Raw genomic sequence first — 21,851 nt, 5'->3', positions numbered from 1 at the left:
ACTCTGAAACAGTGAAAATTGGGAACTGCGACTTCCTTTTATTTGAGAATAGTGCCAAAGAAATTTTACCCTGCTTGCCCGCACTCGGCTATACGAAAGAATGGCATAAACTGTTGATGTCAATGCCATCCCAGGAAGCAGCGGGAGAAATGCAGACCTATTACAGGTTTAAAAACAGCTGGTACGTGTAGACGAAGCACGGGCTAGCACACTGAATAACAGGCAATTCTTCTGTCAGTTCATGGGCACCACCTACTTGCGCTGGCATGAGTTCCAAACGCAATGGGGACACAATCTGTACTGGATGCAGGTGCTCTTTTGCGGAGCAGGCAGACCACTTCACTTCTGGGATTGTAATTCACTGTATGTGCAGAGGAAAAGCAGGTGAACGTGTCTCTGCTGGCATATGTCGCATTGCCTGCTGTCATCCATTTTACTTTCAATATGTGCTAATGACAGGAATGCTCATAGCACAAGTAGAGTGAAGACACTGATCTGCGCCATTATGGAAATGCCGAGATGTTAGCATGGGCAAACATCTCTTTGCATCACCGCGAAGCTTGCTAAGGCTCAGTTCAATGTACGAGCAAGCTAATACAATGCGGGCATATGTCAGAGAGCTCTTTAGCTATGGGCCTACGCAACTGCTGCCATACCTTTAATGAGAACTCTTGACTAAAAAGGCAACATTTTACAAAGAGCAAAGTAAATGATAATGACTTTTTTTTTCATTTAACAAAGCTGGTGGTCACAGTGAAGAACTCATGCTACGATTGTTAATATGTCTCTACTGCCCCATTTGTAAAGCAAGCATATTGAAATTCTCGAATGAGCATGGTTACAGTCGTGAGCAGCTCTGTTAGATGTATGTCCATAAGGGTGGCATATTGTTTCATTGTTGAAAAGAATTCTAAACAATAAGTGGTTTGGAACTTAAAGGAGAAAGAACAGAGAAGCTGGCTGTAGAGGCAGAAATACTGCAAATGGTGGGTGGTGGACAGGTGCCAAGCTGTCGGGATCTGCACTTTGCAAGGAGCCTCATGCTACTCATTAGCTGCAGCTTGGCCATACCCAGCTCATATAAGCTTGGCTTGTACAAAACATGCCTGCAAATGTAACCCTCTTCAAGGCTGCCTGCACCCTACTGTGGTGGTTTCAGTGTTTAGGGCATTTGACTAGTGAGCTGGGTGACGCGGGCTAGGTCTGAGCCGGGGTGGTTACATTTCGGTGGTAGCAAAACGCTAAGTCCCCATGTGCTGTACAGTGTCAGTGCACATTGAAGAAGTGCAGATAGTCAAAATTATCCAGAGCTACCTACTATTGCTGACCCTCATTGTCTAAGTTTCTTTGGCATGTTGAACCCTGTCATCAAATCAAGGTTGCCTACTGTTAGCGTTAGTAGATGACCTTCGTAATGCCACAAAGTCTGCCTCTCACCACTCTCCAAAATTTTGTTGTTTGCAACTCAACTCAGGTTACTTACAGTTTGATGACCCCTTTTTCTGAAACACTAGCAGTTGACGAACTCACTCCCATGCAGTGAACTCTGAGAAAAGTGCTGATTTAGTCATAAACATTTTTTTTTTCATGAGAATTTGGTCAGTCATATGACCATTGAAAAGTCATCTGTTGATATGTTCATGTAACAAGCTAGGTAGCTTTATAGATGGCTTGGATATGATATCAGAAGTGCTATGATGGTGAGCTATGCTTAGTGTCTGCAATACCTTCATAATGAATGTGGTGAATGCTGATGACATTTTGCTCCACTTTTATTTCACCAGTGAGTGCCTGGTGAGTTGTCAGTGCAAGCTATTGAGTTTCACTTTCTTCATGCAGTTTACAGAGCTGTGGAATCCTGATAATAGCAGAAGTATTATATTTATGGTTCACTAACTACTGTTTTTTTTTTAAATATAAAATAAGTAAATGCGCAGTCAGCAACCCTGGAGTGCAGCGTGCTATTCACCTGGACACCATAGATATTTTAATCATGCCATACCCCTTTGTTACTTTCAGTTTTCAGTTCTACAAGCCTTGATCACGGTAGCACATCACTATACTCGAGGATAACTGTGGCTATGCAGCTGAAGTTAGGCAGAAAGGAAGAGGCAACATACCTCTTTCCCCTTGCCATGTAGAGTGGGTTACTTCAGCCCTAGTGACCCTGCATTAACTCTCCAACTTCCTCCCTTCACTTCAGCCCAGTACACTCCTAGCCCAAATAGTGAGCAAACCACTCTTCACGGCAAGGGGACAGAAACTTTTCTCCTTTTCTTTCGTACCTAGACTCGGCTGCATAGCCCCAAAACATTGCCTCTATGTACAGCAAGATTCAATGCCACATTTCTTCTCAGTGTCAGAGCACCCTCTGCTTGCTCTGTACCGCCCTTGCAGCAGCCCAGTGTTTTGTTTACCACAGAAAATCATGTCTGTGCAAGCTGTGTTGGCATGGAGAGCTGCATATCTGAGCCAACTTTCATGCTTTATGATGAGGCTCTCATTGATTGGCTTTAAGTTCCATGAAACGTGGTCATGTGTGTTGATTAGTGTCACATGAAGTAAAATTTCACTGACTAAAATACAATCATAAGGATGTAATTTGGGTGAGTTGGTAAGGTGTCATCTTGAAAGTAGCAGCACGAAAAAACAAGGACGTGAAAAGAAGGAAGCAGATGCTAACTCGCAACTAATGTTTATTGATGCAAATAAGAAATATATAATGCCAAGCAACACTGCAAACCGCTCAGTCACCAAAAAGCAGACAGCAAAACATGAATCACTAAAACTTCCGAACGGTTCCATTTGAGTAGATATAGGTAGAGGTCAACTTGGCTGTGCATTGTAAGAATGCACTGGTTGCTTTCAGTTTCTTTCTGCTGTGCACATTCTGGCTGTCATCCATTGCAAATCAGCTGAAAAATCATAGAAGCTAGACATATTTTACAACTAGGTAATGAATGTGTTAGTGAGCCATCAATCATGTTACCATGCAGTGAGTTGGGTTATCTAGATAGGGAACTGTTCCTAAATTTTAGTGATTCATGTCTTGCTTTTTGCTTATCAGTGATTGAGTGGTTTGCGTTGTTGCTGGTCTTCTCTATATATTTCATGTGTGCTTCAATAAACATTAGTTGTAAGCTAGTGCCCGTATTGTCTACTTTCATACCCTTGTTTTTTCTTGCTGCTTCTTTCAAGATAAAATACAATCTTTGCTACTTCGGTCATAAAATGAATTTTAATGAAGTTCCACATCTCTTAGAAAAGTAGTATTGTAGTTGCAGGCATGTATTAGGCCCTGCAGTACCAATTAAGGTGCTCGCTCGATGTAAAGCATAAAGAAAGGGAGGGCTTGTCTGATCTCGAACCTAGTGGGAACTGGTGGACTATGGATAGGCTGTTAAAATTCACTTGCAGTTAAGGTCAAGTAAATGCTTTTTTATTTGTAACTAGGGGCACTGTGATGCCTGACTTGCTCTTTTGCCAGGCTGGCGACGAGATGGAGTGAAAGGAGTTATTTTATTTCACTGTTGGCATGTCTCGGGTGATGACAACATTGTTTCTTCTCTGGCATTGTAGGCAATCGCCCTTCAACTAATTGAATCCCAAAGTGAAATTTTGAATTAAAAAAATAATAATTTAAGATTATTTAGCAGGCAGAGGCAGATTTCATGCAGTGACCTGCACCAGCATGTCGTGCATCATTTCAAGAAAAAAAAACAGTATTGTGGTGTTCCTACTCTGTGCCTTTATTTCTTGCTCACAAAGCCTCTGCATGTCGTGTTGCACCATATTACGTTTTCACTAATTTCTTGGGTCATGGTACTTTTTACCTTGCAGCAAGTTCCATGTGGCTTCTTAAGCAATGGCTCCTTCAAGCTCTATACCCTTTGCCGGAATTGTGCTGTGCTGTGGTGGGCAAGAAGCAGGACATTGATGTAAGTACTGAAGACATCTTTCAGTATGTGTAGTTTTTTATTTGCCTAACCCACTACTGCATTTGTGACCCCTCATGTTTATTTTGACATTTAGGTTTCTTCAGTGTTTTCTTTGCTTGCTGCCGTTGCTTATTGGCTATGACATTTGGCTGTTGAGTTTGAGAATGCGGAGTGGAATGGTGCCTGTAGCCTGTTGATATAGGCAAAATGCAAATTTGCCTGCCCACATTTGGTGCCACTGCATAGCTTGAAGAACTTTTGTGGAAGAGGGCTCTGGAAATTAACCCAGAGCCCTCCTTCTTGATGTCTCTCATAGCTCACGTTCAGCTTTAGAGTAATAAAAGGACATTGAGGACAAGCTGAAGCTGTCTTTTATTATAAATTACTGCATTCTATCCACTAAAGTGCTACTTACTGAAAATGCGAGCTTAATTTAAGATAGGAAAAGCCAAAAGATTTGAAATAGATGTCATTACCAGCTGATTTCATAAGTTCTACATGATACATCCATACTTTATTGGGCACAGGCCCCAGAGGCTGGGCTGGTAAGCCATTCCCTTCAATATGATGATCATGGAGTGTGGTTTACACAGGCCTTTGATATCATTGAGTACGCTTGGTTTTCAGGAACTATTTCAAGGAGCTTTGGAACTCCTGAAATTATTTGCTGCTTAAAATTCTCAAAAAAATTGAATGTTTTTTCTCTAAAAGCAAGCCTACATGAAAACTAAAAGTGCGCTTCAGAGGGAACAATCGAAGAGAGCATGAGCCTATATAATATAAACCCAAAGTGACAACCTGGCATGCGTCTAGACCATGGTTACAGGTGGCTCTCTTTTTCGCAGTTGCCACCTCTCTTGTCCCTATTTAATTTTTCTTTTTTTCAGCATGTTTGTCTTTGTTTTCCTAAATTTCACACATTTATGCAAAACTACTGTGAATAAATTTTTCTCAAATTGGAACTCCTTGAAGACCTTTCTGGAGGGTTATTTTTCTGGTCTTCCTGTCTTCAACTAGACCCGTTGATGGCTGCTTTCTTATAAATCAGCTCTGACAAATTTCCTCTCTAAAAGGCCCCCCTGCACTTTTTTGGTAGCTAAACTGAGTGCCAATATAATTTGTATGTAAAGTGAAAAGAGAAAACAGGGGAGTGTTATTGATAATACTATGCCATATGTAATCATAGACCATGAATGAAGTATGGGGTTTTTCTGGCAGAATATTTCTGCAATGCTTCTCTGCTCAGCGCAAACCCCTTCACTGTGGCGGCCAAACCTGTTTTGGGGGCAGAAATAGGTGGCTGCCAGGAGACATTTCTTGTGACAATGACCACATCCATTACCTGCTCCACTCAGTAACAAAATTCATAACCCCCCGCCCTTCTGGTTTTCAATAGTGAAGGCATTCTTCTCGTCAGATTCGTGCATAACATGAGGTTTGATACAGAAATATTCAGCATTGCACCCAAATTCTGCCCCAAAGGGAATTGGGAGGATATTTTTGCATGTCTTCAGTGCACAATCATGTGATACATCAGTGACATAGCTTATGTGTTACGTACACATATCTTGCGGAGTTTGTATTCTTTTTTTCTTTGAGAGAGAAACGCTGCTCAGTCAAAAAGCATGATGCAAGGGAATTTAGAGTGAGCGCCGATTCTGTGCATTTGCTATCTTTTGCTTAGCTTTCATTCTTTTTCTTCCGGTGGTTTAGTGGCGTTGGTGGTATTCGAGCAATGCAAGGACACGGAGTCAAGAGTGTTCTTCTTCACAGTGCGCTGCAGGGATTGTGCATTTGTTTTCCTCATTGTAATGAAAACATGCAAGGCTAGTGCATGAGTTACTTGCACACACGCACGCCACACACATGCTGTTTTGCAGTGGCAGAAAAGAAATAACTGTCAAGACTGAGATCATCTTCTAAGGGCACATAAACGTTGGTGTTCGAAGTTAAGTTGTAAATTCATAAAAGATGTGGCTTAGCTTATGAACCAACAATTTTCCGGCACTATCGTTTCACACAACGGGTTTAACTTAAGGTACAAGGGTGGCCGATCGAGCCCTGTGCTCTAACGTGCTGCGCACAGAAGCAATCAAATCTTGAGCGCTCCCTATACTGCTGCTCAGGTCAAAGCAACCCAAACCTCATTGAAACAAAAGTGACGTGGCTATGTCACTCCTGCATGTCCTGCATGGGCTTTTTTTTTCATTCTACTGGGAGAGAGTGAGAAAAGGGTTGCCTGGTCTGTGCGGGAAGGACGCAAGGGTGCTGGGATGTTGGTCCTTTAAAATGAGTGGCGGGTGGGAAGGGGGAGTGGAGGTAATGGGAGGGGAGTCTAGCTGTCCTGCGAGCTAAACGCACAGCAGTATGCATGCTTTCTTTTTTTTAGCAGTGCGGAAAAAATGAATGAATCGAGGGGGGGGGGAGGGCAGGCTGGCTAACGCAGGCAGCACGGTTTCAAGTGAGTGATGGCTTGGAGCTGCCTCGGCAAAGCACAGAGCAGTGTGCATGCTTGCTTTCTTTTTTTGTAGCACCGAAGGTTTGACTGCTTCTGTGTCCGCACATGGGCTGGTTTTGTACCTTGAGTTAAGCCCCCCATGTGATACAAGCCTGAGTCGCTTTGGGGCGTTAAACCCCATAAAGCAAACCTTATGTGAAACATCTTGTATAATTCCATTGCTTAATCCAAACGTCAAAGTTTACGTGCCCTTTAGAAGATGCTCTGTCTTGACAGAATTACTTTTTTTGCGCCACTACAAAACTGCATGTGTATGGGCACGTATGGGCATGCGTGTGTGCAAATAACTCTCACTCTGGTACTCAATATATATGCAGCCCCGCACACGGCAAGTACTCTTGCACATTTTTTTTAGACTGCAGAAAGCAAACGCATCATCCCAGTGACATGCTGCGAAAAAACAGACTCACGACTCCAGAATCCCGCATCGCATTGCATACCAGCGGTTCCACCAAACTATCGGAAGAAACAGAACGAAAACAAAAAATTGCAAACGCACAGAATCGGTGCGCACTACACTCCCGCGCATCGCGTCTTTTGACTAAGCAGCATGCCTCTGTAAAAAAAAAAATCTAGGAGGTATGTGTATGTGACATATAGGCTACATCACCCATATATCACGTGACTGTGCACCCAAGATGTGCAAAAATATTCTCCCACAAGGATTTTGCTATATAATATAGGTGACGCATTGAGTTTTGCAAAGGGTCCAAGTAGGTCATTGTGCTCCTACTTTCTCCCTGGCCAATTCAAGGGGTGAGAGGCGCCTAAGAGCACAATTACCTACTATAATCTATATGATCTCGAATGGGCCAGGTGCAGCAGACAGCTTGTGAGATTGAGTATAGTGACAGGAAATCTTGATTTCATAAGAATACATTGACTTCAACTCCACGTAGCCCTGAATGCCTGCTTTTCATTTATTGGCAGTTATGTGACCTTGAGGGCTCATAGACTGGCACTCAACTTGTAAACACTTGGCATCTTATCATTTGTTCTCTCTGTGGGCTTTGTTCTGCGGGTTTACAAGCTTTTTACTAAAGTGGATACAGTGAGTATGCACAGATCTGTTCTCTGAAGCATTGGCTGAGTGACAGCCCAGGTCAAACCTGGTTAACTTAGAACTTCTAGCACATTACTTTTCTGGGTATGGCTTTGGTATTCCTCCGGACATCCCAGCTTCTGACACCAAGTAGGCATAATCATGGTCTATACTAACTGCAGTGCTGTAGTTGATCATCACATACTTCTGTGGTGCTGCACATTTTAAGTTGTCGCTGTATATGAGCAGTGTTTCAGAACCTACTTAGTGCAGAGCTACGGTACAAATTTGAGGACTAATAGTGAGTTTGCTCTGCTTGGTGGCTTCCACAGACAAGGACACACTTGTGGGGAAGGCATGCTGCATACATACCTGCAGCCAACCCTTCCGACTTTTTAGAAGACTTCAGATGTTTGACCAAACTTTCTGATTGCACGATCACTGCCCTAAATCTTCCGATAAGGGGCTTCTGCCTGCAAAGAATGGAACCAGCACCGAGGAATCAGCAGCCGCATTATAATTAATTTCAAGCATCTCCATCAGAGGCCACACTAGCACCATCGGCATCATTGGCTAAGCAGGAAATCAATCAAAACAGACTTTAGCCGAGCAAGAGTAGGTGTCGCTGGCTGCGAAAACAGTTGGTGTACTGCGCTTCTTGTAGGCAGTGATGTACAGCTAATGCAGCCACAGTAGATATAGATGCTGTGCTGGCTTTGCTTTCGATCTCAGCTAAGGGCAGCCACTCAGTGTACTTGAGGTTAAAGGCTTTGCCCAAATGTCATGTTATCTGATCCTTCTTATTGAGCTCAGCCGCATGCCTTATGTTACTAAGCTGCTCTATGCTCAGCAATGGCGTGATTGCTCTTTTTTCGGAACCAACGCAGCCAATGACGGTCACGGATGAAATTACGTGTAAATGGTCAGTTATGGTTTTGCATTAAAAAATTTAAACAGCGCTCCGATAGTACTGAGAGAAAACTGGTGGTGGGCATGCAGATAAGTTTTGCGCTGGCTATAGAGACGTAGTGAGAACATTTGGTGGCGGCCTGCAGATATCTCGACGGACGCACACCTTTAGACATGCATTGCATGCTTGCTGCTGCATGTTTTTATGCTTAGGATGTTTAGATTAGGACGCATCAGACACTGCCTGAAAGTAGCAGCTGCCTCCCCCTTTTGTACACAAATGCTGCCTCCCCCCCCCCATTTTTGCAGTCTTCCCATTTTTGGTCTTAGCAAGTACGTGTTGAAAATCAGTATGCAGAAGACTAAGGTAATGTTCAACAGCCTCGGGAAGGAACAGCAGTTTACATTAGGTAGCGAAATACTGGAAGTAGTAGGCGAATATGTCTACTTAGGACAGGTAGTAACCGCCGATCCGGACCACGAAAAGGAAATAACAAGAAGAATAAGATTGGGATGGAGCGCATTTGGCAAGCACTCGCAGATTATGACAAGCAGCTTACCGGTATCGCTCAAGAGGAAAGTATACAACAGTTGCATCTTGCCTGTACTCACCTATGGGGCTGAAATGTGGAGGCTAACCAAGAGAGTTCTACTTAAGTTGAGGACAACCCAGAGGGCTATGGAACGAAAAATGGTAGGGGTAACATTAAGAGATAGAAAGCGTGCAGAGTGGGTATGAGAAATAACTCAAGTTACCGACATTCTAGTAGAAATTAAGAAGAAGAAATGGACATGGGCAGGACATGTAGTGCGAAGAGAGGATAACTGATGGTCGCTGAGGGTAACAAACTGGATTCCAAGGGAAGGAAAGCGTAGCAGGGGGCGGCAGAAAGTTAGTTGGGCGGATGAGATTAAGAAGTTCGCAGGGGTCAAGTGGATGCAGCTAGCACAGAACCGGGTTAAGTGGAGAAATATGGGAGAGGCCTTCGCCCTGCAGTGGATATAATCAGGCTGATGATGATGATGAAGAAGTACGTGTAAAGGAAGCTGGGGCCACTAGTAGCGCGATTGAGCCTTGTGAACAATGTCAACATCTGTGCTACAGGCATCAATGGCTTGCTTGTCACATCAGGGTACTATGTACTCTACGGACACACGGTGCTGTCAAAGCGGTTGGTTCACTTGTTCTGTGGAGACATATTCACGGTAGGCAGAAGGCATGGCTTTTCAAGTGCAGTGACCATTGTGGCTCCAAGCTTTGTTTGGAAACTGAAATCAGCGAGTTGAATTTGTTGGTTTGGGTGTATATGTAGCGAAGAAGCGCGCATATTTTCTTCCCTCTCCCCTGAGCCCTGCAATCTTAAAGATCAAGTGTAGCAGCAACTTCAAATCAAATCTTAATAAACAAATTTGGTCACTAAATTTCACAGCATTTCTCAATGCATATGTCATCTTCTACATGAACAATATCACAGCAGCAGCGACATTTTGCCTAACATTAAGCGTTTTCAGCTGTTTTTCACAGCTGCCTTTTCATGCAGCCTGGGAAACGTTCTGTTAGCCTGTGAATATCGAGTTTGCTTCTGAATGTTCAGAGGACTTCACATTAGGACATGAGTGTTTTGCGTGTGGAATAGTTAATTCAAATTTTACCCTTGTGGCCAAATTCAAAAACATCTCTCCACTCGACGCTGCCTCAGCTCCATAAAGTGCAGAGAACAGTCTTTTCTCTACTTAAGGTTCAGTTCAGATTCTTGGATGCTTTTCAGCATTTCTTCCGACTTGCCCTTCAGAAATATTTCTCCACTCCAGACAGCACAAGTGGCATACGGGGCAAGACTAATGGCGAATTCGAGCGGGAGAGCAGGCGCCCTCGAGAGCACTTCGAAAGTGCTCTCAGACAAGTGGGTGCCCTCCAGTGGTAGAGCAGGAGTAGAATCACTGGCTTTCAATGGTAGAGGAGGAGGTCTTTTCCTTTGCTGAGAGCACCTGAATGCACTCCCGGCTGCTCCCTCATCTAAAGCGAGTGTAGAGGAAGTCACATGACATAAAGCGGTGTATCCGCACCATCTTTTTTCTTTTCTCAAATCGGTGACGCTCTAAATGGTGGCTGCAAAGCATTGCTCAGGTTTGAGAGTCACTGCTGGCATCGAAAGGGCCAAAGGAGGCAGATCGCCGCGCTGTGAGAACAAAGGCATGCAAAGCAGTTCTACATGGAGTGTTTGCTTCTCCTCGGGTTGCAACTGCTGCTACTGCGGGTAGGCGGGGAATGCTGGGGAGGGAAGTGCGGTCACAATGGTCGTGGCGTACTGCTCTCGACACGCAGAGAGCGTTCCCGTGGGAGGAAAATGAAACCCTCGCTCGGCGTGCTCCTGTACTTCTCTGTACTGCTCGGCACCTCTGCTCTCGTCCCCCCAACCGAATGGGCCATAAGGCCAAAATTTGGCCCGGAAAGTGCATGCCACTACGTGTAACATGCTCATTTTCTAATGCCAAGTCCTTGTGAACAGCATCCACAAGCTGCCTCAAGAGTCAAAGGCTAGTAGGCTGTGGCGGCCGCTTTTCGATGGAGACTAAAAGCAAGGCGCCCATGTGCGGTGCGACATCAGTGCACGTTAAAGAACTCCAGGTGGTTGAAATTTCTGCAGTCCTCCACTACAGCATTTCTCATAGCCTGAGTCGCTTTTGGACGTTAAAAAAAAAAGTCACAGCCTAGTAAAATATGTTTTGCAGACTGCATGAACAAGGCAGCTGTGAAAAATGGCTGAAAACAATTCACATCTATCAACATTCACTGCCAGTGACATATGGCTGATGTAGAACAGGATTTAGGCACTGAGAACTGCTCGAACTGCTGTGAACTCTAGTGACCTAGTTGCATATTTTCCTCTGAGTGCTCAGCGGCGAGCGTTGAGCACATGTGAGGTTCAAAGAAGCATGTTATAGCGCATGCACCCAAGCCAACAAATTTGTCTTTCCAGAAGGAAATGCCGCTTCTGTTTCCAAGCAAGCTAGGAGCTTTAACTTTAAGCGCACTTGAAAAGCCATGCCTTCCACCAACTGCAAATATCTCTCCACAGCTAAAAAGACAGAATTGACCCCCCCCCCCCCTTCAGCACTGCATCTAGACATACAAGTATATTTGAGGCAATCAGAAAGCCATTGATGTGTGCAGCACAGGTGTTCCATGGCACAACTGCACCTCCGGTACCTCGCTGTCTTCCTATTTACAATATGACATTCCCCACGATTGCACCACTGTCCACAGTGGTTCACAGAAACCACTGCACATGTTTCATTTGCTGTTAACCATCAAATGCTTTCTGCAACTTGGCACTCGGCGTGCTCTGAAATGTTGCTAAGGTATCTGGTGATGACTTGAAATGTGTTTACACCACAGTAGCATAATGCGATGATCAACTACAGCATTGAAATCTGCAACTGACGATAGTTATCCATGCTCAACGTCAGCCGCAGAAACTTAGGAGGCTTTTCTTGGTCGTACTTGAAACGATGTTTCAGTATTTTCGCGTCAGATTGAGGTTCTCGGAGCCAATGCTTCAGAGAGTGGGTCTGTGAATCCTTATTGTATCCACTTTCATGAAAGGCTTGGTATGCAGTAGAACGAAGTCTGCACAGTGTGTGAAAGCTGCGATGCCCCATGTTTGCAAGTGGAAGTCTAGGTGTCCCCGTAGTAGTGTCATTGCCACTTATAGATGCTCTGTTTTCTCATGCACTCGAGGAGCAATTCAAGTACAGCTTCATTTAACAAAAAAAGGGCCTCGCGGACCGCTTGGAGTAAAGGTGTTAGTCAAGGCATGTTTGTGAATATCGGTTAACCTGATCCCTATGCACTGTTTTCACTGCCTCGGGTGGTTAGGGTATTTCTCGACCTTATTGGAAGGAAGGCTGAGGGGCCGTCATGAATCCTAACCAAGCTTTTAGTAACCTTGAGGAGAATTGTGCCACTTCTACATGGCATTCTCGATCACCATTGAAACATTCCATCATCTCACTAAGCTCTTGTACCCCGCTATTGCCATTGATAATTTGCTGCTGGGCTCAAGTAATACTCGTGCACTTTTGAAGATGTGTTATCAACTGTTTTTGTACAAGTTGCAATGATGATATACTTTCCGTACTGTTCTGTGTGCAATTTTGTTTTTCTTCTATGACCATATATGTAGAATTGCATAATCTTTCATTTCAGGTTTGGTTTTATTCCTAGCTCTGTGTGCTAAGCCATATCTAGAATGCACACTTCTATTTCTCAAAGTCCAGTCTCCAGTTCTGGACTGCTCTGTTCACTCTAGTTATTGTAGCTTTCCATGAAGCAGTGCTCAGATGTCTTTGATTGATAGGATATGGTTCAAAGACCCTTGAAATATCTGTTCGACTAAGGTATTACATTTTGTGATGGACTGATGCTGAACGCCTGTATTCTTGTGTCAGTTCGTCATATTTCTGTAGTTCAGGATCGAAACTTTTTGAATTGTTATCAATTAAGAGTAGAGCACCTAATTACCCCTTTCTCAGAATGTTTTGTAAAAACAGCTGAATTTTCGGATTTTGGAATATAGTCCTGCTTTTTTTGTCATTTTGCAGATGTCGCACTGCGAAAACCTGTATCCAAGCTCGAATCCAACAGGCCAAGAGCAGCTGAAGAAGGAAACCTGCATCCAAGCTCGAACCTGGTGGACCGAAAGCAGATGTTTTGTGACCACAGTGTATCAGCCAATAAAGCCAATCCAGGTGACCACATGTATCTTTTGGAAGCTTGCATTCTTTGCACTTGAGACTCATCTCATGGAGAGCATCATTTCTGCAAAACATTTTGTGTCATAACTGTAGCAGAAACTGATTGAGGCCTTGCACAAGGCCTAAAGCTGGCATATTAGTATTATGCACAACACAAACATGAGGTGTGATGTAGGAGCCTTGCAACCATGCAGAGTATCACCATAGGATGGTAGCATTCCCATGCTGAATGTCTCATCATCTGCGATCTGACTAATGTCTTGTACCTTCAGTGTGCACTCATTCCTTGCACTAAAGGCCCCAATATAGTCCGACGTTTTCGACGCGACTGGCTAAGTCTACGACGTTAGCCACGGCGCGTCGGCTACGACGGGTGCATCAAAAAACTGCCGCTTCTACAGTCTGGCGTGGCTGGCGTGCCCGATGCCGCGGCGCGCATGCGCACAAGACGCCTTCGAGGGCTGGTACGTTTTCGGGGTTCATTTTCGAGCAGACGACAGGGCACCTACAGGGACCTGGCTGCAGCCTATCAAGGCACTAATTACTGTTGTGATCAAGGCAATGACGCGATGTGTTTACTGCGAATGTTCAAATGGCACAAGGCATTTACAGCCAGCCGTGGAGACGTCCAGCCCAGCAACGGCCTGAGCCCGCGCCGCCGACGGCTACAGACGGAACGATGATTGTATACATGTGTGTTTTACTGAAAACTAATCAAAATTTAAGTGTATGTACGATTACAGAGGAGTTAGAGATTACACAGTAATGAGGATCACTTTCTCGGCTGGCCGCAGTTCCTGTAGAATTCCATAAATTTCGCGAATTCCCTGGTTGTTGAACCACTGACGTTCCGTGAGGCCAAATCGAGTACGGCCTTCGATTCCGGAGTGTACCGGTCACAACTCTATGCGAAGCCGCTTCCGCAGTTTTTGGTATTCTTCCTATGAATGTACTGCATATAAGTGAAACAACACTATCGTTACACCACCTAGAGCAATGCATTAAAACGAGCATGGCACACGCACCGCAGCGAAGAACTCACAGCTGTGCCTAGCCGCACTACTGACAGTTTGCATCGCAGGCATTTTGCTTTCCTCTGAACGTCTCTGTATAGTCAATCCGCTTGGTATCATAGATGCAGGGCCGCCCTCGAATTCCTTCTAGCAGCTTTTCCGCAACGGTGTCTGAAATGCGCACGTGGTTATAGCACGGTCTCTGTCTACATGAAAGCCGCCATCTTCACTGCGCGTGAGAAATGCTGGAATGTGTGGCCGACGCGGCTGACGCGGTCAGCGAGAAATAGGCGAGATTCTATTTGCGCGTCGGCGACGTTGGGCAGCGTCTGCTCACGCTCGCCACGTCCATCACGCCGTGCCGTTGGACTATAGACCTCGGCTTTTCGCTGACGTAACGTCGCGGAGGCCGACGTGCGCGCGCGCGTGTTACGTCGGACTATATTGGGGCCTTGAGTGCCCACATCCATGCACTCTGAATGTTGATAGCTATGCACAAATTTTGCCGCACACACACGGGTACAAAAGTCCTCACAGTGTGCACGCCTTCGCGCTGTGAGCACGTTGCACGTTCTCCCACCGTGCACACATTGCGCGTCCTCTCATCGCACATCCTCGTTCGTACATCCTTGTTCGTACATCCTCGTTCGTACGTTTTCGTTCGTACATCTCGTTCGCACATTCTCGCGCTGTGCGGGTCAATAACCGCGCACAGATAACCACGCAGAGCCTCGTACAATATTTTCAGTAGGGTATCGCCGCCACCGAGTGCTTAGTTGTTTTGCGGGTGTAAGTCAGCCCAATAACACATTCATTCGAGCGACGTTCAACCCTCCTCATTTGTAGCCAACGGCGATGCCACTACTACGTGACATCTGGTGGAGGGGCTGGCCTTGTGTTCCGGCTACCCCTTCAAGCCAAGACTACAGCCCTATTCCTGTGGCCCTCGGGAAAAAAACTCGCAGGGGCTCCACAAAAAATACAGTCTACTGCCGCATCCCTTCGACCCCGAAATACAGACCCAAGATTGACAATGGCCCATGTCAGAGTACCAGTTGTCATCCATTAGCCCAGATAGCTACCCATTTCCGGGACAAGATTCAGAGGACTTGCTATACGAACGAGTTGCCGCTTTCAACAATTGGGACGTGTTGAAACTCCGAAATGTATTCTTCGCTCTTGATGGAACAGCGTGGACGTGGTATGAAAAACCATGCGTCTTCGCTAACGACGCGGGGAAACTTGTCGAAGGAACTGTTGGAACTGTTTTCAAACGTGGTAAGGAAAGAAAAAACGGCGCTCCTAGCTTCTTCAGTTCAAAGCCTAGCTCCCCAACGAGCCCATCCTCGCCTACTTTGAGAAAATGAAATATCTCTACCGCCAGGCATACCAAAACATGACTGAGGGCGAGCAAGTTAAAAGTTTGATGCCAGGCATCAAAAAAATTTGTTTTCCATGTCTCTTGAGAAAGCCGTAACCGAATTTAAAACGGAAGCTTCCTCAATAGAATTCCCCTAGACGCCCGTACTCAACAGCACAACCGCCCTCTCAAGGGTTCGCGGCAAACTACTGCAACGCCACCGCTGGAGGTGGAAATCACTTCCCTAAAATTATAGGCGAAGTCTTTCGAGAGGAACTTAGCCGGTTGCTGCCATCATCCCAAAACCCCAGCTGCCGACCCTCGCGGACATAGCCTAAGAAGGAATCCAGCAAGCAATGGGGATTCATCAAAAGGTGGCTCCGACGGCTCCAGCGCAGGAAGCAACACCAGGCACACAAATGACCCCAAAACCTCAGGAAATGCGATAGCTGGAGGACGTCTAACAACCGACCACTGTTTCTATTGAGGCGAGGTTGCACACATCTTCCGCTACCATCCGTACAGGCGTATCGGCATTTCAGATTTCACCACCGATGCCCCATGACGCTGTTCTGGCGAGCAATAACAGGAAATCGACGACGTCCTGAAGAGTGGAGAGAACGCGTCGCCAAATCGCCTGTCAGCTAGCCACTGCCGGTCAGGTTCCACTTTGCGTCGCCGGTTCAGAGCTACGAACGAGGAAGGCCCCCTAGACCGCGCATGGGGAACGAAATAGAGCAATCTTTGGAGGTGAGTGCGTTGCACAGCCAGCTAATGAAAATCGTCCGCCGCGTATGACGAGTGACGCCGCCGAAGTCATAAATCGCCTCTGCACACGACGACAACATCGACGAGAACACGACCAACTTCAAATTGACACCGCTGCCCAGCTAAGTGACAACGGCGTATCCCGGCCGCAATCTCATCACACAACGAAGTAAAGAACGAACACCGTAGCCAACGTGGGATGCAAGGACGCGATCAAGTGGCCTCGAAGTTGCTGTCGACGGTCCTATGGTTGTCGCCTTAGTGGATACCGGAACCGAGTATTCTGTTATCAGTTGAGCGTTCGCAGCCCACCTCAAGAAAGTGACGTCCACTTGGCATGCCCGCTAATCCTTACCGCTGGTGTTAACCTTATTACGCTGTGGGGGTGATGCACCGCAAAGTTACACTAAAGGGACATACATACCCTACCATCTTCGTCGCCCTACGGCAATGGTCGTGGGCCCCGCCTGGGTGGCCCAGTGGTTACGGTGCTCGACTACTGTTCCCAAGGGCGTGGGATCGAATACCGGCCTCAGCGGCAACTTTTCGATAGAGGCGAAAAGCAAAGCGCCCGTGTGCTGTGCGATGTCAGTGCACGTTAAAGAACCCCAGGTGGTCGAAATTTCTGGCGTCCTCCACTACGGCGTCTCTATTAGCCTGAGTTGCTTGGGGACGTTAAACCCCACAAACCAACCAACCAATGGTCGTGCGTCGTAACCTTGGGCGTAAATTTTATTGACGAACATAGGACGATCATCTACCTCTGCTCGAACCACACCAAACTCACGACGGACAACACCATACCTTACATGGTGACATCGACACACCACTTCGCTCTAAACGTCCTCAACGGAGACTTCACCGTGCCCGCCGGTCAAGTGTCGTCGCTCGCGTGGGCAACGCAGGCATCGAAAGCGCAGAAAAGCGTCGTCGAAGGAAGCATCCAGTTGATCTTAGAGCGTGGACTGGTAATCTCTAGAGTCTTCGCCCATATCCGTGATGGACAAACTGAAGTGCTGGTCATGAACATCACCGAAGAATAATAGCACCTGTAGAAGGGCACGACGATCGCTTTCCTAGACGAGCTAGTGGACACCCGAGATATTTTTGTCCTCCCCAACCAACGTGAAGATGATGCACCCGACCGTGCAAAGCAGGCCCCGTTCATCAATGTGGTACTACCCCAAGACAGACAATACCGGATTCGCACCCTTCTTGAAAGCTACAGCCAGTGCGTTTCTTCAATGTCGAAGGTGGGGTAGACTTCGTGGGAAAAGCACCACAACATAACAGAGGAACACGCTCAATGGCTTCATCAAAGCTCCTATTGAGTATCACCGCAAGAAGGCTGCGCCATACGCGATCAAATTAAGGAAATGCTTCGTGACAACGTGATCCAGCCATCGAAAGCCCCTGGGCAGCACAAGGCGTTTTGTTAAAGAAAAAAAAACTGGACAGTTCTTTTCTGCGTCGATTTTTTTCCGCCTAAGCAACATAGTGAAGAAGGTTGTGTGCGCTCTCGCTCGCATCGATGACACACTAGACCGGCTCTGCAAAGCAAGGTACTTCTCATCGATAAACCTGAAAAGCGGCTATTGCGAAATGGAGGTCGACGAGAGGGATCATGGGAAGAGTGCATTCATAACACTAGACGGCCTATTAGATTTCAAAGTGATGCCATCTGGCCTCTGCTTCATACCAGCCACGTTTAAACGAGTAATTGACACAGTTCTGGCTGGCTTGAATTGGAAAATTTTTTTGGTATACCCGGACGAAGTTTCTGACTTCTCGTCATTATATGGAGACCACCTGAAACGGATAAAGACAGTTCCGGATGCCATCAAGTCATCAAGAATAACGTTAAAACCCGAGAAATGCCACTTCACCTACGAAGAACTACGGTCCTTAGGTCACATCGTTAGCTAGGATGATGTTTGTTCAGACCGATAGAAAACAGGGCATGCGCGTCGCCGTAGTTATAGCGTCGTACCGTAGGGAATGACTTCATAGTTGAGCTGTCCGGTTGTACTGGCGAATCCTTGTTTAGAAATAACTCTCTATACTCGTTGCTTCCTGGCAGAATTCCACATATGGTTTGGCCGCTGGCCTACAAGTAATGCCGCGAACCATTCAAATGTTTATTTGTTCGTCAAAATATCGGGGAGACGTCAGATCCGTCTACAGTGGCGCCTCCTCGTCAGACGTATAGTCCATCTCCTGCCTGCTATGATCCCTTACATTTTCTTGGGACATCCGATTCCCTGCCGCTCATCGGCCGAACATTCAACCTCTCACCATCAACGCCTACAACAGCGAGCACTCATCCTCCTCGTAGACTACATCCAGACCATGAAGCGTTTAACCCAAGCGACGATGAGTCTTAATAATCGCATGAACGGAAGCCGCGGGTGTGTCATGCCTGTGGAATGATAGGACACATTTCGAGTTTTTGTGTGATCGCCGTCCACACCAGCAGTATCACCGACAGTGGGTGAGCTCCTGTACAAGGTTTCCTGCTGACAATGACAATCCTTATGATCCTTAGAGAACACCTGCCCGACATGAGTGCAGAGCAACACCTAGCAGACAGGCGCACAGAATGGAACAGAACCTAAACGAATGACAGGCCTGTGACCGCAGCCTGACACTACCATATCAAAGCTTGCGACAGTCCCCTTCTCCCCGACGACGGTCACCGCCTCCGCAAAAGTGGTCAGTGCGACCGATGGAGGTGAGGGCGCAAACGATTGAAGCTTAAGTATGCCTCTACCTATTTCGATGTTAAAGAACCGAATTGAAGTGTTTGTGGACGGCATACGTGATATGGCGTTGGTGTACACAGGTGCATCCATTTCTATTCTAAGCCTCGCTTTGAAAAACTGCCTTGGTTGTAAAATTATAAAACGCAATTTTGAGAACACTATCACCAAACAAAAAATATTTATTACAACCCGACGTTTCAGGACAAACGCGGTCCCTTCCTCAGGGCTTGACTGAAGTGCGGGGCCCGCAGTAGCAAGCAGCAGCCTTTGATTCCCTTTTCCCAACACGTGGGGGCGGTCATTTGTGTGCACTGAAGGTAGCATCCCCGATTTCCGATTCACTGCTGCTGCTGTCAGCCGGAGCATTATCATGTATCCCCATCAGAACACCATACAATCGTAGAACAAGTTAGTGATATGCTGAATAAAGGAATCATTCAGGAATCGTCTATTCCATGGGCTGCCCTTGTGATATTATTCGAAAAGAGCGATGGCACATGCCGATTTTCTATTGACTAATGGCAGATGAATAATACTACAAAGAAGGATGTATATCCTCTGCCATGTATTGATGACGCCATTGATTGTTCAGATTATGACTCCTATTTTTTTTTTCAGTTGACATGCTATTGGGATATTGGCATATTTACCCAAAATATCGAGAAAAGACGACATTCTTCATCTCAGATGAACTGTGAAATAGATTAGATGCTTTCGGAATGAGTAATGCTCCAGCCACCTTCGCCAGATTCATGGATACAGTTTTGCGCGGATTGAAGTGACACGCTTGTATGTGTTATTTAGATGCTGTAGTTATGTTTAGAATTGGCATCCGTAAACACAGCAGTCGATTACAGATTGTCTTGGAGTGTAGCGGGAAAGCTGGTCTGGTACTCAATTACAAGAAATGTTTTGTTGAGCGCCAGACAATGGTACTTGGACATCGGGTAGACAAGGATGTGATCAGGCCTGATATGAAAAAGATTAAAGCTGCGACTTGCTTTAAGCAACCGCAATCGTTAAAACAGCTCAGGAGATTTTTGAGGCTTTTCTCCTATTTCCGGCGTTTTACTAATAAGTTTTCTGACCTAGCATGCCCGCTTTTGTTCTACAAAAAGAGGAGCCTTTCATGTGGACGGCCGATTATTACTCCGCTTTTCGCCAGTTAAATTTATCCTGACATCAGGACCTGTTCTACACCACTGCTGCCCATCAGCTGCAAGAGAACTTCACCCCGACGCCAGCGCATTAGGAGCTGGTGCAGTACTCATACACCACCACTATGGCAAAGTATCATGTCGCTGCATATGCAAGCCGTGCTTTAAGCAAGGCTGAGCGGCATGCTTAGCTGTTGCTTCCGGTGTGCAAAGGTCAATTGTTATGGATGTGCAGCATGTCAATTTGCGGGGGACCTATATATATATATATATATATATATATATATATATATATATATATATATATATATATATAAGAAAGGAAATGAAGGGCTCAGTATTGTGCAGTTTAAAGGTGTGTACAGTTAACAAGTCAAAGGCAAACGCTAGGGATTTTTTTTTACTTTTCTTGTTTTGTTGCTGGTATTTGGCAAGAATTATTCTTATGGTGATTATGGGAATAAAAAATAGTAGATGCAAAGCAAAAGAAAAAGCATATATATATATATATATAGTTGAGCAAAGTGTACGCTTCATTTAAAACAACATTTTAAATTACTCGGCTTTCGACCAGAAGCGGGCCTTCATCTCGAGTGCAAATGTAAACGAGACGGGTAGGAAATAAAAGCGAACAGCGGAAAGGAAACAGCTGGCGGAGAGGCAAACATGGTAAGAGGGCTTAGCAGGTGGGAAAGTACAATGGTATTGTAGTGTTGTTGGGGTAAAAAGCAAAACAAAGAAAAGCAGGTAAAGGTGGGGAGTGCCAAACAGTGCAGGAAAAATGAAATTAGGGAGAAAAAAAGTGAGAGAAGAAAAGACGACACATGGAAGGAAGCACGGTAATAGGTATGACCGTAGGCGACGAAAGCAAGAGTTGAGTGCCTTTATTGTGTTTAGGATGAGGGAGGCTGAGATTCCTTCGAGCTATTGGCAGTAAGCTTGACTTTGCAGTTTGGATGAGTTTTAGCGAGGAATTTAAGGGGTAACAGAACTTTTAAGTGGACAAAAAATACCAGGGCTCTCATTTTTACCAGCCCGTAGGGCATTAAATTTAAAAATCAAGTACGTTTCTTGTTGTTCCCGTTCGCGGTTGCTATGGAAGCCGTTCTGGAGCAGGATAACTTTGAGCTTGTCGAATTCGTGACTTTTCTGTGAAGGTGTTTGGACAGGGGAAGGTGGGGGAGCGACTTAGTGTGCGCACGATAGTTATTGAATCGAATTCGGAAGGGTTTCTCGGTTTGCCCTAAGTATTGTATTTGCCTCTCGCCACACTGGATCATGTATACCACGTTCCTGGAGTCACAATTCAAGTTCCTGCAAATAGAGTGTTTAAATTCAGGGTGTGTGATGCTTGCCGTGGTCGCTGTTTGCATGTGTTTGCAAACTTGCCATCTATTGCACTTGTGAAGGCAGAGTTCGGCGTAGTTCTTCATGAACGACTTGACGGGTCAGCTCACGGAGGTTATCTCCGCTTGTCGGTATGGTGTCGCGGTAGCTTGTAGACAGTGTTTCAAGAAGTCTTTTATATAGCCGCGTCCTTGCTTCTAAGGTCTTTTCGATATTCGCTTCTTTCTGGCAGAATTCCCCCAGTCTTTGGCGGCTGGCGAAGAAGACCTGCAAATAGAT

Source organism: Amblyomma maculatum, chromosome 5, assembly GCF_055883805.1.
Source record: "Amblyomma maculatum isolate TAMU_Amacu chromosome 5, ASM5588380v1, whole genome shotgun sequence".
In the NCBI taxonomy this organism is placed as follows: Eukaryota; Metazoa; Arthropoda; class Arachnida; order Ixodida; family Ixodidae; genus Amblyomma; species Amblyomma maculatum.
The sequence above is the reverse complement of the archived record's forward strand: the minus strand, read 5'-3'. Positions refer to the sequence as shown.